This window comes from Carettochelys insculpta, chromosome 1 (assembly GCF_033958435.1).
Source record: "Carettochelys insculpta isolate YL-2023 chromosome 1, ASM3395843v1, whole genome shotgun sequence".
Lineage (NCBI taxonomy): Eukaryota > Metazoa > Chordata > Testudines > Carettochelyidae > Carettochelys > Carettochelys insculpta.
In genome coordinates, this window is record NC_134137.1 from 282,168,169 (window position 1) to 282,183,972 (window position 15,804).

Sequence of the window (15,804 nt, forward strand, 5' to 3'; positions counted from 1 at the left end):
CTTCCCCCTACCCCCTTTTATGGTTTTTGTTTTATTGTTCCAATTTTTTATCCTTTTTAAATCCCTAAGTATCTCCCCTACACAAAGGTGAAAGTTGAAGGTGTGAAGAGTCCGTAGCAACCTGCTGCCTCCTCCAGGTCTCTAGCCCCTCACCCAGAACCCCAAGTTAATGCACTAACCCCTCCCCCAATGCCTGAACAAATGCTCTGCTAAATACATTAACATGTTTCCCCAACTACACTGCCACTTACGAGAACTGAGTGCTCTGCACCCCCCTGCACACAGCTGAAACACACATCCCAAGTCACACTCATTTCACAGGTTTTACAGTTCTGCTTCTTCGTCCACCCCCAGCCCCACCTCCCCTACCTTTTGTGCATTGCCCCACCTCAGAACTGCCTGTGAGTTCTCTCGCTCTCTTTTAACAGAGACAGACACTCATTCACATGTACATACGCACATGATGGATGGTATCAATTCGAAGGGGAAGTTTTGGTGAGAGATATCTCCCACAGATTAAAATGCTGGTGGCACATGGCTATGCCATTGCCATGTTGTTGTCTTGAATGAGAGAAGATCAGCCTAAATTTTAATAACCCCACATAGTTCAAGAAGGAGACCCAGGGCCTATCAGTTCTAAATTCAAACCCAAATGAATAAGAGGTCATAGGATGCACAGGACAATACATTAAACGCGGCCAGAGCACAGGACTGCAACAGCATTCACTAAAACTCCCATGATATCCGTTTAGCGCTGGCAGTGAAAAAAACAAAACCACACTCAGTTAACTACACTCCACGCCCAGGGCTCTGAGCTGTCGTGTCTGTGAGTTCCTGCGTGGTTTGTGGTTTGCACATGACTGCCTGATTGGCTGAATTTCATGGTGAAGAGAGGAGAATGCAGGGGGTAAAGGGTTTGTGTGGTCCCGAATGGCTCCCCAAACATCTGCCCTGCTTTGGCTGAAGACAAGAACAGGCTGGTTGTATTGTTATGAAATGCAGGCTGTTCAATATCATTTTATTTCCTCTTAGCATCTGCAAGCGTGGAGTACAACAACTAGAAGCCAAGCCAAGCCACTTTCTCAGCCTGCCCTGCTCTCAAAGGTATGTGACTATGACAACATTTGCTTTCAATTCTTTAACAATAGACAATGCCAATCCAAACCAGTCCAGGGCCCTCTGCCAGCTTATACCAATGACACCCCAGCAGCAAGGCCCAAGATTCAGTTTGTTTGCAGTTCTGCCACACTTCCATCAGACCTCAACCCCTGCCAGTTTGGAAAGGGATGGGAACGTGTTCAAAACTGTTGCATACATTTGTGGAGAGTGTTGGAACATGCAGGCAGAAGATTTCCTTTTAATCAGAAGGAAAAAAAAAACCTGCACTATTCTTCCGTCAGCGCTATGATAAGACACCATCTAGCTTCCACAGAGGCTCAATAGTTGTTTTATTGATAGCCTTTTAAGGCAGCTCAAACAACTGTTCTTTACAAAACACTATACTGGAGCATCCCGGGTGGCCCAGGGCTCCCCATGAGCTTGATGCCTCCGGCATCCAGAGTTTTGACACTCCTTCCTGAACTGCTCCCCAAAAATAGAATGCCCATTCTTTTTAGTATCCTGTGCAACATAAACTGGGGAGCTCCTACTCCCGTTCTTACATCACATCATTACTGACAATGGGGGCCATCTCAGCAAAGAAGTCAAGGCATGAATTGGCCCTCAAAATGCACCCCAACTTTTGCTCCTGATTCATTAGTCAATCTTTGTAAAGCACTTGGGAGATTCAGAGTGCTGTCAGTGCTACCTATTGTGTTTATTAACACATGCTGTCCCTCCAGGGCAGGGTTGAGGCTTTTGGTGGTGGTAGTGTGGGGAGGAGAAAGTTCATATCACTTTGCCCATGTGTGATGTCCATTGTGGAAACAGCAGGAGGCCTTCAGCCTCCAAACTTTAATCCAGCATCTCCCATCAGAAGAAAAGTTAATTAGCAAAAATTCCAGACTGTCTTTCAGCACTAAGGGTGGCAGTAATTTTCTTATTTACGTGTGTCTGGAAAGGACTGTTTCCCTATTGGACAGACTGCTGGTAAATGAATAGTGTGGGATAAAGACAAAATGGAGCAGGGGCTAAGAAAGCACATTCCTTATTACAATAGAGGGCCAGAAAAGCAAAGCTTGACTCTGACCCTCTAAAGAAGACCTGAAGTTTTCATTTACACTGATTTTAATTTATGTTTCTACTTTTCTTCAATCCGGCCTTGGCAGTCATACCAGATGAGGGGCTTTAGGTAGTTTGTGGGCGCACAGAAGAACAGACGTCTTGTATCATAGTGTTAGTCACTGTGTCTTACTAGAGAGATGAAGTGGGTGAGGTACCTTTAACTGGATCAACTTCTATTGCTCTTCTTCAGGTCTGTGTAAGCTTGAAAGTTTGTCTCTCTCACAAACAGAAGTTGGTCCAATAAAAGATATTACCTCACCCACCTTGTCTCCCTAATATCCTGGCACCAACAACATTGCATACAACTGAATGTTACCAGCATTTGCTTAAGTAGCAAAATATGAAGGATTTGGATGGGGATTCTAGACAGACCATAATCACTCCAAATCTAACAGCGTTTTATCTACAAGCCCTCTACTCCATAAAATGATTCTGTTTGAGGGACACCACTATATAAAATAAAAAGTATATCTCTGCCAAGCCAAAGGTTTATATATCTCCCGGTGTCCAGGACTCCCTCAGTTTTCTGTCTTGCTGTTTTGTTTTTTTCTCTTTATTCAGAGTATGAATGTCTTTTTCCCCCAAGCCAGCTGCTTTGTCTTCTTTTGTTCCACTGTTAGCTGGAGGCAGTGTATTCTAACTCTTTTGTTATTTCCACACAGAATGAAAATAATCCTCCTTCTCTTCTTCCCATTCCTTTCCTTGAATTTTCCCACTGACTTAGATGCATGTGATTCACATCCAAGCATTGATTTTATCTATCTATCCTCATAGTCCATGTCTGACATATGTAATCACTGAAAGCTAGCTGCAATGGCCCGAACAGTGCCAAATGTGTTGGCATTCACATAGTATTAGCTATTCTTGATATTTTGGGATATTTTTAACTGAGTTAAGACTACTGTCCTCCTCTCCCATATTTCCTTCTCTCCAGGCTTTGGTTGTTGTTTTAGAAAAAAATAACATGGGAGCCCACTTTTAGCTGATTAAAATGGCATGTAGAGCATAATCATCATCATTTGCTTGATTGACAGACTGTGCACGGCCACAGACACAGTCCAATGAATTTATATGCAGCCCCACAAATCCCTTGCTTTCTTTCAGAATCTTTAATTTTGCAGCACATTTCAGAGCTATAAAAAGGAAACTTCTTTGCTCAGCCAGCTTAATTTTTCATCAGTCCTCATAAGCTAGTGCTTGCATTACCCTTACCCCTTCATCCCAGTGGAGGCTATATTATAACAATGCTTTGTACTCACCATGTACGCTTTTTTATCCTAAAATCTCCCAGTGCTTGACAAAGGAGTATAAATATTAATACTCCGGTTTCACAAATGAGGAAACTGAGGCAGATACCAGTGAAATGGCTTGTCTAAGGACATGCAGCAACTCAGTAGCCAGGGTGGGAACATAATGAAGTGCCTTGACTCCTGATCTTGTTCTTTAACCACAAGACAATACTGCCTTGTTTTACATTTTATATCAGTACTTTCAAATAAGTATTTTAAATGTATTAGACATATATGCGAATATAGCTAGAACCTGTGGTGACACTAACTAGACTAAAGCTTACAAAGGCTGTTCCCCTGTGTAATTTATAAACTGATCTCCCATGATAAAGCTAGCAGAGATTCCAGTGTTCGGAACCTTTTTCATATACTTCTGGTTCTGGTAACTGATGGAGATGGGTTTCCAGGTTAGAGGGACCGATGTCTGTTCTGGTACAGCTATTGCTGTGTTCTCAATTACAGCAGATAAGTACCTGCCAGGTGGGGGATGCATAATTTTGCTATGATTTTAGCCCAGCTCCTTGGCTTTGAAGCAGAGGCACTGTAGGCACTGCTTTCTAGAAGAAGAATTCTAGAAGAATTTATACTTCTAAAAAAAAATGAGCCTGAGATGTTTTTGAAAGAGTCTGAGTATGGGGAAGGGGGCAAACTTTTTAAAGTTACTTTGCAGAGTAGAGGCCCACACTGTGTGCCATTTAACCATCATCTAACTAGAGGCAATTAACTTCCGAGGACCAGGTTTGTTAAGAATGGCCAAATTATGAAGGCAATGAAATTACAACTCAATTCTACAAAATATTCTGAGATGAGAGGAAATGACCAGAATGCCTGAGCTCCACTATAATTTGAAAACCTTCGTTTCATGCTCATAGGGCTGTATAGCTGTGCCTCCCCTACACCTTACACCCCTGTGTCCCAGGCCCCTTAGCAGCCCTGCTGTTAGCACTGCCCTAACCCCAACCCTACCTACCACAAGTGTGCGTGTAAAAATAAACAAAAATGGGGATTGTTTAAAAAACTTGTCAAACTTAGAGAAAAAGAAAAAATAAATTCTGCCAAGCCCAATAATAGTTGCTAGGGATGTCGTCTGTGGCTGAATTCCCACTGCCTCCACATGGTTGAAGAGCTGTTATAGGTTTACGCATTTTCCAGAGACTTACGGGGATATTTGGAGAAGTACCATGGTGGTAATCAAAGCTTTAGCTCAATAAGTCCATTGTGAGTTCATCAGGTAAGAGCTGGTTAGTCCCTGAATGAGGAAATGTCCAAGGAAATGCCAGCACGTCAAGAAATGGTGTTAAGGATTTGCAATAGGTAGCACATTTTCCTCCAAGTCATCTCCTGGACCGAATGCCCCAACATCTTTCTTGCTTAGGATTATCAAATATTCCTTAGCCCTGCACATAAGGATACAATCATTAATCCATTTTCCTGGCCCACTTTCAATTTAAGTAATTGCATACAAGGTAGCTAAAGTTCTATATGAGCATTTGTTACTTCTGCTCTTATACTGCCGTATGCTACTAAAGAGCTGCTGTGTTCCATCCCAGAACAGGATGGTTTTCATGGACAGGTCAAATGACATGTGCACAGAGGGGGGAAATAGGTTCTCATGGAGAATAACACTGATGCTCTGTCAGTCACTTGCTGCCCCATAGAGGCTGTTCTGAGGTGGAGGGATTAGTCCGGGGATGTGGCCAACATGTAACATGAATGCTTCCTATTCTAGCTGCTCTCCAGCTTGGTCAGTGTAACCTTAGCAGGAATAATCTTGCATAAGAGGTATCGGGAGGATACTGTTCCATGTTGGACTATGACAAGAAAAAGGCCTCCACCACTGCTGTCTGAGTTTGCAGCCTATCCGTGCCAAAAAATATGTAGGACTTGAGTGTAATCCACAATTTGTAAAAATGCTTAAAGGCCTGTTGAGATGAAAGATTATTTTCTATTATTACTGTATTTATGATTGATTGTTATATCAGCCCAGTTAAATGCCTGTGCATTTTTATTTCAAATTGTTTCTTTAGCTTTGGGGCAGAAAGGGATTTTTTACAAGCATGTTTTCTGACTCAGTGTCAGCAACAGCTGAGCCCACATTTTCAAAATTGGCCACTGATTTGGGGTGTCTCACATTTCGGTGACCAGCCTCAAACATGGGGGCTGAATATCGGAGGTGCTGAGCACGTACTGCTCCCACTGGTGACCTCGAATGGCGGTGCCCAACTCAGATATATGGTACCCAAAGGCAATGACCACTGTTGGAGATTTTGGCTTTGACAGGTGCTGAACAGAGAGCAGGGCTGACAGCCCCTGTGGGTCCTGGGGCAAAAAGGAAGAGGGGCCTGGCTCTGCAGGCCAGAAGGAGTGGGACCAAGGCAGAAGGGGCAGGGCCTGACCTGTGGTGGAAGAATTACCCCAAAATTTACTTGGGTAAAAGTACAGTTACGTCGCAAAAAATGTTTTTAAGTAAAAGTCAAAGTATCCTTCTGGAAAACGACTTGGGTAAAAGTACAAAGTTGTCACATCTTAGAGTACTCAAGTATACAGGAGTAAAATGTAGCAATCCTAAAGCATCTGGTGAACCACCTGAATTATCACAGGGCTCCATTATTTTTTCATATATACACACACTCATTACCTAATGTGTATATATACACACACACATTTACATGCTTATGTGTGTATGTATATATGGTTTGTGTGTGTGTTATATACACACTTACTATGCATTTATAGTAACAGAGAGAGAGCCGTGCAAGTCTATATACTATCAAAACAAAAAGCAGTAAAGTAGCATTTTGTTAGTCTTTAAAGTGCTACTTTACTGCTTTTTTGTTTTGATACTATGCATTTATATTTCGAATCTGGACTTTAACTAGTTGTAGCCTTCATTTATAAAGCTAAAGAGTGACCAAATTAAATAGAGGAGTCAAAATACAGAAATGCATTTATTTCATCCACATTCACAAATATGCATTTTAGCATTGCAAAGCTTAATTACAAAAATGCTTGTTCAACCTTAGAAGCAGCTGATTTTCAGAATTATCAAAGTCAAGCCTTAGGGAAAATGGTGCCCGGACAAACTGGCATTTTGGTGCCTCTGCCCACCACACCCTGGACATGGTGGCCCCCCACCTCCCATTTCCCATGGAAGGTGCTCAGTCCCTTGCTCCACTGATTACAGGGCTATTGTCTCCCCGCCTTGCAAAGGGATTTGTCAAAGTCCTTTAAGAGCTACGTGGGAAATGGAGTTTATCTTAAATCAGGGGTGAGGAACCTAAGGCCGGGGGGCTGGAGGCAGCCCCTGGCTTGCCGAGGTCTGCTCCACAAGCCTCAGGGCTTCCTCCCAGCATTGGGGAGCCCATGCTGGAGCATCAACCTCTTGCCATTCCCCACATGGCACTAGAGCATACAAAATCTACTAACCTGGGCCCTCCAAAGCTCTAGTGTGTGAGGGGAATGTATTTCTTCTTCTCAGCTGGGGGCCACATTAGTGAGAGTTCTGTTTGCTTTGGGTTTTGTTTTTGCTTCTCACTTGTATCTGACCCTGGACTGTGGCCCCTAACCCAAAAAAGGTTCCCCACCCCGAATTAAATATTTGCCACCAGATCTGACACACACAAGGCAGGCTGCTGTTTTTGAATGGCATCAGATTGTGAAATGAAACAGTGGGCAAAAAATATCTGAGGGGGGATCGCTTGCCCACCAACAGCTTCTTTGTCCACAGTTTGTACTGCTATGAAGAAGCACTGGCAGCTCCGTTGCGGCAGCAGCACTTGCCCCCTATGCCTAGTGCTTAGCCTGCAGCTTGTGGCGAGCTCCATGCTATAGATGGGGGCTGCATCTTTCCCACGGCCTTCCTGCAGTCCTCTGACCACTCCTGGCTTCAGATTGTGGTGGGGCTGGAGAAGGCAACCTTAACTGTCATTCCAGGGGATACTTAGGCACTTGAAATATCTAGGGTTTGGGGGGGGTTCCAAATAATTTAGAAATTAGCTGACTTCACAGTACACAGCAATCCTGAAATACTTCCATCAGCAATAGTTAAATTATCTACAGACAGGAAAAGTAAGAAAAATGCAGCTTGAGAACTTGTTAGAGTTAAAATTCAATTATATAAACTTCTGAACTGGGCTTGTAACAAATGGACGAGTGAATTAATAGTAAAATCAACAAATCATGCCTGGTAATACGATATTTATTTTGTATATCTTGACATGTGATATAGTGGATTTTTGCTGTTTTGTTGTATTCATATTGGTGCCTCAATGAGCACCACAAAGTGCCCGAAATAATATCTTTGATTTTCACTAAATGTGGCTGATGAGAGAGACAACCTTTGGAACACCTCAGAGCTCTTCTCCTGGTCTGTGAAGCTCAAAAGGGCTAATCTCTCACCAACCAAAGCTGTTTCAAAATAGAAAAGATATTACCTCACCCACCTTGTTTCTCTGTGTTTTAACAGCTTTAAAGCTTGAACTCTTTGCATCTCAACTTTGTCATTAAAAATTAACAGCCCTCCCTCCATAATTTCCCACAACTTTGAAAATTATAAAAAGACAAAAATCTTAAAACGTATTACACATTTATAAAAAATAAAAAGTGCATTGCACCAAGATGGGGTGAAACACTGCAGAGGAGATGGGGGGATAGGGCAGAGCCTATATTCCTACTAAATTCCTGAGTTTAAGTGCCTCATTGAAACTGCAAGTCACAACAATCACAACTCATCCTTCCAGAGAATGAAGAAGGTTTACAGGTTAAGATGGGAGCAAAGAAAAATCCTTATTCCTAATATTGATGCAAGAATAACACAGTACTCAAATATTTCTTAGGTAAGGGAGCTTTAACTAGGCCCCCTGACCTGAGAAATTTCAGCATATTAACAAGTACAACTCATAATGAGAACATAAGAAAAACTGAGGGTATGGCTAGATCACCAAAAATTACACAAGAATGGCCATACTGGGTCAGACCAAAGGTCCATCTAGCCTAGTATCCTATCTGCCAACAGTGGCCATTACCAGGTGGCCCAGAGGGAATTAACAAAACAGGTAATGATCTCTCTCTTGCAATCCATCTCCAGTCTCTGACAAACAGAGGCTAGGGAACACAATTCCTTATCCATCCTGGCTAATAGCCATTAATGGACTTAACCTCCATGACTTTATCTAGATCTTTTATAAACCCTGTTATAGTCCTAGCCTTCACAGCATCCTCTGGCAAGGAGGTCCACATTTTATTGTGCACTGTGTGAAGAAGAATTTCCCTTTGTTTGTTTTAAACCTGCTGCCCATTAATTTAATTTGGTGGCCCCTAGTTCTTATATTATGGGAACAAGTAAATAATTTTTCCTTGTTCACTTTCTCCACACCACTCACAATTTTATATACCTCTATCATATCCCTGCTTAGTTTCCTCTTAGTCTGCTATTTTCTAAGATGAAGAGTCCTAGTTTCTTTAATCTCTCTTCATAGCAAACCTGTTCCAAACCCCTAATCATTTTAGTGGCCCTTTTCTGAACCTTTTCTAATGGAAATATATCTTTTTTGAGATGAGATGACCACATCGGTACGCAGTATTCAAGATGTGGGTGTATCATGGTTTTATATAAGAGCAATAAGATACTCTCTGTCTTATTCTCTATCCCTTTTTTAATCATCCCTAACATCCTGTTTGGTTTTTTGACTGCCGCTGCACACTGCACGGATGTTTCCAGAGAACCATCCACAATGACTCCAAGATCTAGCTCCTGATTAGTTGTAGCAAAATTAGCCTCCCATCATAGTGTAGGTATAGTTAGGGTTATTTTTTTCCAGTGTGCATTACTTTACACTTATCCACATTGAATTTAATTTGCCATTTTGTTGCCCAATTACTCAGTTTTGTGAGATCCTTTTGAAGTTCTTCACAATCTGCTTTGGTCTTAACCAGTCTGAACAGTTTAGTATCATCTGCTAAATTCATCACCTCACAGTTTACCCCCTTCTCCAGATCATTTATGAATAAGTTGAATAGAATTGGTATGAGGACTGACCCTTGGGGAACGCCACTAGTTACCCCTCTCCATTCTGAAAATTTACCATTTATTCCTACCCTTTGTTACCTGTCTTTGAGGCAATTCTCTGTCCATGAAGGGATCTTCCCTTCTACCCCATGACAACGTAATTTACGTAAGAGCCTTGGGAAAAGGACCTTGTCAAAGGCTTTCTGGAAATCTAAGGACATTGTATCTAGTGGAGTCCCGTTGTCCACATGTTTGTTGACCCCTTCAAAGAACTCTAAAAGATTAGTAAGACATGATTTCCCTTTCAGAAACCATGTTGACTGTTGCACAACATATTATGTTCTTCTATGTGTCTGACAATTTTATTCTTTGCTATGGTTACAACTAGCTTGCCCAGTACTGACATTAGACTTACTGGTCTGTAAATGCTGGGATTGCCTCTACAGCCCTTGTTAAATATTGGCATTACATTAGCTATCTTCCCATCATTAGGCACAGAAGCTGATTTAGAAGACAGGTTACAACCACAGTTAATAGTTTTGCAATTTCACATTTGAGTTCTTCCAGAATTCTTGGGTGAATGCCATCTGGTCCTGGGGACTTGTTACTGTTAAGTTTGTCAGTTTATTCCAAAACTGCCTCTTGGACACCTCAGTTTTGGACAATTCCTCAGATTTGTCACTAACAAAGGACAGCTCAGGTTTGGGAATCTTCCTAACACCCTTAGCTGTGAAGACCGAAGCAAAGAATTAATGTAGTTTCTCCACAATGACTTGACAGTCTTTGAGTGCTTCTTTTTTATCTCAATAGTCTAGGGGGTCCACTGGTTGTTCAGCAGGCTCCCTGCTTCTGACGTACTTAAATATTTTGTTGTTGCTTTTTGAGTTTTTTGCGAGCTGTTCTTCAAACTCCTTCAAACTTGGCTTTTCTTATTAAATTTTTACACTTTATTTGGCAGTGTTTATGCACCTTTCTATTTTCCTCATTAAGATCTGACTCCCACTTTTTAAAAGATGCCTTTTTATCAATCACTGCTTCTTTTACATGGTTAAGCCACAGTGCCTCTTTTGAATGAAGGTGTTCCAGCCATTCAGCCAGACATCACCCACTGTGACTCATTTCCCTAGGAGACTCCTGGGAGAGCTGATCTCAGTACGAGTTATCTCTTCTGCACCCACCCACCTGCCTCACATTAAGGAAGCAGCAGCAGCAGCCCCCCATCCACCCCAGAAAAGTGAGCAAAACTTCTAAGCCGGCCAGAGAAGCAGGAAGACAGAACCAACTCCTGGTAGGGGCGGGGCACAATTAAAAGGTTCCCACCTCAAAAACCTCAAGTGTCATGCCCCACTCCCCATTTTGTAGCCCAGCCCTCCTCCTCCATTCCTCAGTGAGGCTTAGGAGGAAAAGTGGGTGAGGATGCTCCACACCAGCTCCACACTAACACACACAGGCCGTGTCTACACGTGCCCCAAACTTCGAAATGGCCATGCAAATGGCCATTTCGAACTTTACTAATGAAGCGCTGAAATGCATATTCAGCGCTTCGTTAGCATGCGGGTGGCAGCGGCGCTTCGAAATTGACGCGCCTCGCTGCCGCGCGGCCCGTCCCAACCGGGCTCCTTTTCGAAAGGGCCCCGCCTACTTCCAAGTCCCCTTATTCCCATGAGCTGATGGGAATAAGGGGACTTCGAAGAAGGTGGTGTCCTTTCGAAAAGGAGCCCCGTCTGGACGCGCCGTGCGGCAGCAAGAAGCATCAATTTCAAAGCGCCGCTGCCGCCCGCATGCTAATGAAGCGCTGAATATGCATTTCAGCGCTTCATTAGTAAACTTCGAAATGGCCATTTGCATGGCCATTTCGAAGTTTGGGGCACGTGTAGACGTAGCCTAGGACTGGTAAGCCGTGTCTACATGTGCACGCTACTTCGAAGTAGCGGCACTAACTTCGAAATAGCGCCCGACATGGCTACACGTGTTGGGCGCTATTTCGATGTTAACATCGCCATTAGGCGGCGAGACGTCGAAGCCGCTAACCCCATGAGGGGATGGGAATAGCGCCCTACTTCGAAGTTGAACGTCAAAGTAGGGCACGTGTAGACGATCCGCGTCCCGCAACATCGAAATAGCGGGGTCCGCCATGGTGGCCATCAGCTGAGGGGTTGAGAGACGCTCTCTCCAGCCCCTGCGGGGCTCTATGGTCACCGTGGGCAGCAGCCCTTAGCCCAGGGCTTCTGGCTGCTGCTGCTGCAGCTGGGGATCCATGCTGCATGCACAGGGTCTGCAACCAGTTGTTGGCTCTGTGGATCTTGTGTTGTTTAGTGCAACTGTGTCTGGGAGGGGCCCTTTAAGGGAGCGGCTTGCTGTTGAGTCCGCCCTGTGACCCTGTCTGCAGCTGTGCCTGGCACCCTTATTTCGATGTGTGCTACTTTGGCGTGTAAACGTTCCCTCGTAGTGCCTATTTCAATGTGGTGCTGCGCAACGTCGATGTTGAACGTCAACATTGCCAGCCCTGGAGGACGTGTAGACGTTATTCATCGAAATAGCCTATTTCGATGTTGCTACATCGAAATAAGCTATTCGATGTAGGTTTCATGTGTAGACGTAGCTGTAGTGTGTCTGCATAGACACTGTTTTTGAATGAAAAGGTGTTGTTGCAGCTATTAAAAGGCTCCAGCCACCTGCCACTGCTACTTTGACCCCTTTGAAACTCTGGGCCTGAAGGCAACTGCTCTCTTGGCCTTCCTGTCAGTGGGCCTGTGCACAGATTCCCTTATCAAACTAATTTGAAATAGCTTCAGATTTTAAAAATGACATTGAAACTGACCATTGCACTTTTCCACATGTTGTGGCAGATGGATTAGGTGAAGGTGGAAGAAATATTAAGAAAAAGGAGACTAGAGAGCCATGTATAGCAAGAGGAGGAGGGGTTATTTTTCCCTTCTAGATGCAGACATGCAATACTTTGGATGTTTTTAGGCCAGGTCTACACTACAAGGAAAAAACAAACCAATTTAAGATGCTCAGCTCCAGCTACATGAATTGCATAACTGAAGTCGACATATACTAAATCAATTTTTCCAGCTGTCCCCACAGCAGGAAGTCAGCAGAGAAACTCTCCTGTTGATTTCCCTTACTCCTCATGACTGCAAGGCACACCAGGGTCAGTGGTGGAGCCCTGATCATTCGGTTTAGTGTGGCCCCACTTCATCCATTAAATCAAAACCTAGAAGATCAATGGCCTCCCCATCGATCTTCCAGTAAGAGTATTTCTTTTAGATGAAACTTACTCTGGTGGTAGGAGCCACTGAAGTACCACTAAATGTTACTTAAATGGTCCATGTTCTGTACAGAAGGATGAATTTCAACCAAGCAGCATTTCTAAGACTCACTGCTAGTTTGTTCAGAGAGCCCCTTGTTTGCAGTGGCGTTGTAGCTACATTGGTCCCATGATATTAGAGCAACAGAGTGAGAGAATAATATCTTTTATTGGACCAACTTCTGTTTGTGGAAGAAACAAACTTTTGCGCTTACATAGAGCTCTTCTTCATAGCATCATGGGCAACTAACTTGCTGCAGAGCCCTTACCACAATTGCAATGCATCTTAGCAGGCATAGGCTGCTCAGCTACTACAGTTTGCAGCTCTGGAGCCTCTTTTCTGCAGACTTTGTAAGGCAGATGAAATAGGGCCATCTGGTGGAGTCTAATCAAATAGTTTCCCATGCTGGAATTTCCTTTTTTTCTTTCAAAAATTCAGAAGAAATTCCATTTAAAAAAATTATATGAAAAGAGGGTTAAGCCCAAGCAAACATCAGGAAATGGTAACCAAAACTTTAGCTCAAGGGTCAGAAACCTTTCCAAGGTAGCATGCTGAAATTTGACCTTTTGACCTCTGTGTAAGGTCTAAGTGCTGGTGACACTTTTTACAGTCACTAACAGTCCTATTTACAACAGCTTCTTTCATAAATGAAGATGCAGAGCTTTACCATTTAGGTGATAGTTGGTAGAATTAGCTGGTCTTTTGTTAATCCACAGGCAGCATGGCTTTGAGCAAGCTCCTAGCTGCATGGGGGAGGAGGGGCAGGACTGAGCTCCCACCTCACACGCCAGTGAGAATCAGCTGACGTGCCACTCTTGGCACATGTGCTGGGAGTTGCTGACCCCTTTAGACTCTTGCTCATATGCTGTATAATAGAATGCAACTATATCTTTCAAGGCTAGTTCTCAAATAATACAATATAATCTTCCTACAAGTTTTTTTAGTCTTGTAACTTGTATCTTATAAGGCGCACACTGAACAGAACACTTGCCTCATTTATTGCATATCTCATATGTAACTCAAGTATCAGAGGGGTAGCCGTGTTAGTCTGGATCTGTAGCAGCAACGAAGGGTCCTGTGGCACCTTATAGACTAACAGAAAAGTTTAGAGCATGAGCTTTCGTGAGTTAACTCACTTCTTCAGATGCTGGTCCTGGAAATCTGCAAGGCCAGGTATAAATAGGCCAGAGCAAGGCTGGGGATAACGAGGTTAGCTCAGTCAGGAAGGCTGAGTTGTATTGTCATCAGTAGATCTGGAGGTGTGAACTCCAAGAGAGTGGAAGCTGCTTTTGTATTTAGCCAGCCATTGACAGTCTTTGTTGAATCCTGAGCTGAGGGTATTGAATTTGCAGATGAATTGTAGCTCAGCAATTTGTCTTTGGAGTCTGGTCTTGAAATTTCTTTGCTGCAGGATAGCTACTTTTAAATCTGCTACTGTGTGTCCTGGGAGATTGAAGTGCTCTCCTACGGGTTTTTGTATATTGCCATTTCTGATGTCTGATTTGTGTGCATTTATTCTTTTACGTAGAGACTGTCCAGTTTGTCCGATGTATATGGCAGAGGGGCATTGCTGGCACGTGATGGCATAAATTACATTGGTAGATGTGCAGCTGAATGAACCCATGATGGTGTGGCTGATCTGGTTAGGTCCTGTAATGATGTTGCTGGTGTGTATATGTGGGCAGAGCTGGCAACGAGGTTTGTTGCATGGATGGGTCCCTGAGATAGAGTGACTGTGGTGCGGTGTATAGTTGCTTGTTAGGATTTGTTTTAGGTTGGCAGGTTGTCTGTGAGCAATGATAGGCCTGCCTCCCAAGGCCTGTGAAAGTGTGGGATCATTGTCCAGGATGGGTTGTAGATCCTTGATGATGTGCTGTAGAGGTTTTAGCTGAGGACTGTAGGTGATGGCTAGTGGTGTTCTGTTGGTTTCTCTCTTGGGCTTGTCCTGTAGCAGGAGGCTTCGTGGCACACGTCTGGCTCTGTTGATTTGTTTTCTCACTTCCTCAGGTGGGTGTTGCAGTCTCAAGAATGCTTGGTGCAGATCCTGTAGGTGTTTGTCTCTGTCGGAGGGGTTGGAATAAATATAACCGCATTTGTTCCAACCCCTCCGACAGAGACAAACACCTACAGGATCTGCACCAAGCATTCTTGAGACTGCAATACCCACCTGAGGAAGTGAGAAAACAAATCAACAGAGCCAGACGTGTGCCACGAAGCCTCCTCCTACAGGACAAGCCCAAGAGAGAAACCAACAGAACACCACTAGCCATCACCTACAGTCCTCAGCTAAAACCTCTACAGCACATCATCAAGGATATACAACCCATCCTGGACAATGATCCCACACTTTCACAGGCCTTGGGAGGCAGACCTATCATTGCTCACAGACAACCTGCCAACCTAAAACAAATCCTAACAAGCAACTATACACCGCACCACAGTCACTCTATCTCAGGGACCCATCCATGCAACAAACCTCGTTGCCAGCTCTGCCCACATATACACACCAGCAACATCATTACAGGACCTAACCAGATCAGCCACACCATCGTGGGTTCATTCAGCTGCACATCTACCAATGTAATTTATGCCATCACGTGCCAGCAATGCCCCTCTGCCATATACATCGGACAAACTGGACAGTCTCTACGTAAAAGAATAAATGCACACAAATCAGACATCAGAAATGGCAATATACAAAAACCCATAGGAGAGCACTTCAATCTCCCAGGACACACAGTAGCAGATTTAAAAGTAGCTATCCTGCAGCAAAGAAATTTCAAGACCAGACTCCAAAGACAAATTGCTGAGCTACAATTCATCTGCAAATTCAATACCCTCAGCTCAGGATTCAACGAAGACTGTCAATGGCTGGCTAAATACAAAAGCAGCTTCCACTCTCTTGGAGTTCACACCTCCAGATCTACTGATGACAATACAACTCAGCCTTCCTGACTGAGCTAACCTCGTT

At 43.7% G+C, this 15,804-nt stretch overlaps 1 protein-coding gene across 1 annotated transcript in view; it reads left to right on the plus strand.

The window, feature by feature from the left end:
- Positions 1 to 997: 997 nt before the first annotated feature.
- Positions 998 to 15,804, plus strand: part of GRAP2 (GRB2 related adaptor protein 2) — a 60,415-nt gene continuing 45,608 nt past the window's right edge. Inside the window, exon 1 of the mRNA XM_074983913.1 lies at positions 998 to 1,104. The gene's annotated coding sequence lies outside the window, so the exon portion shown is untranslated. The remainder of the gene's footprint in view (positions 1,105 to 15,804) is intronic.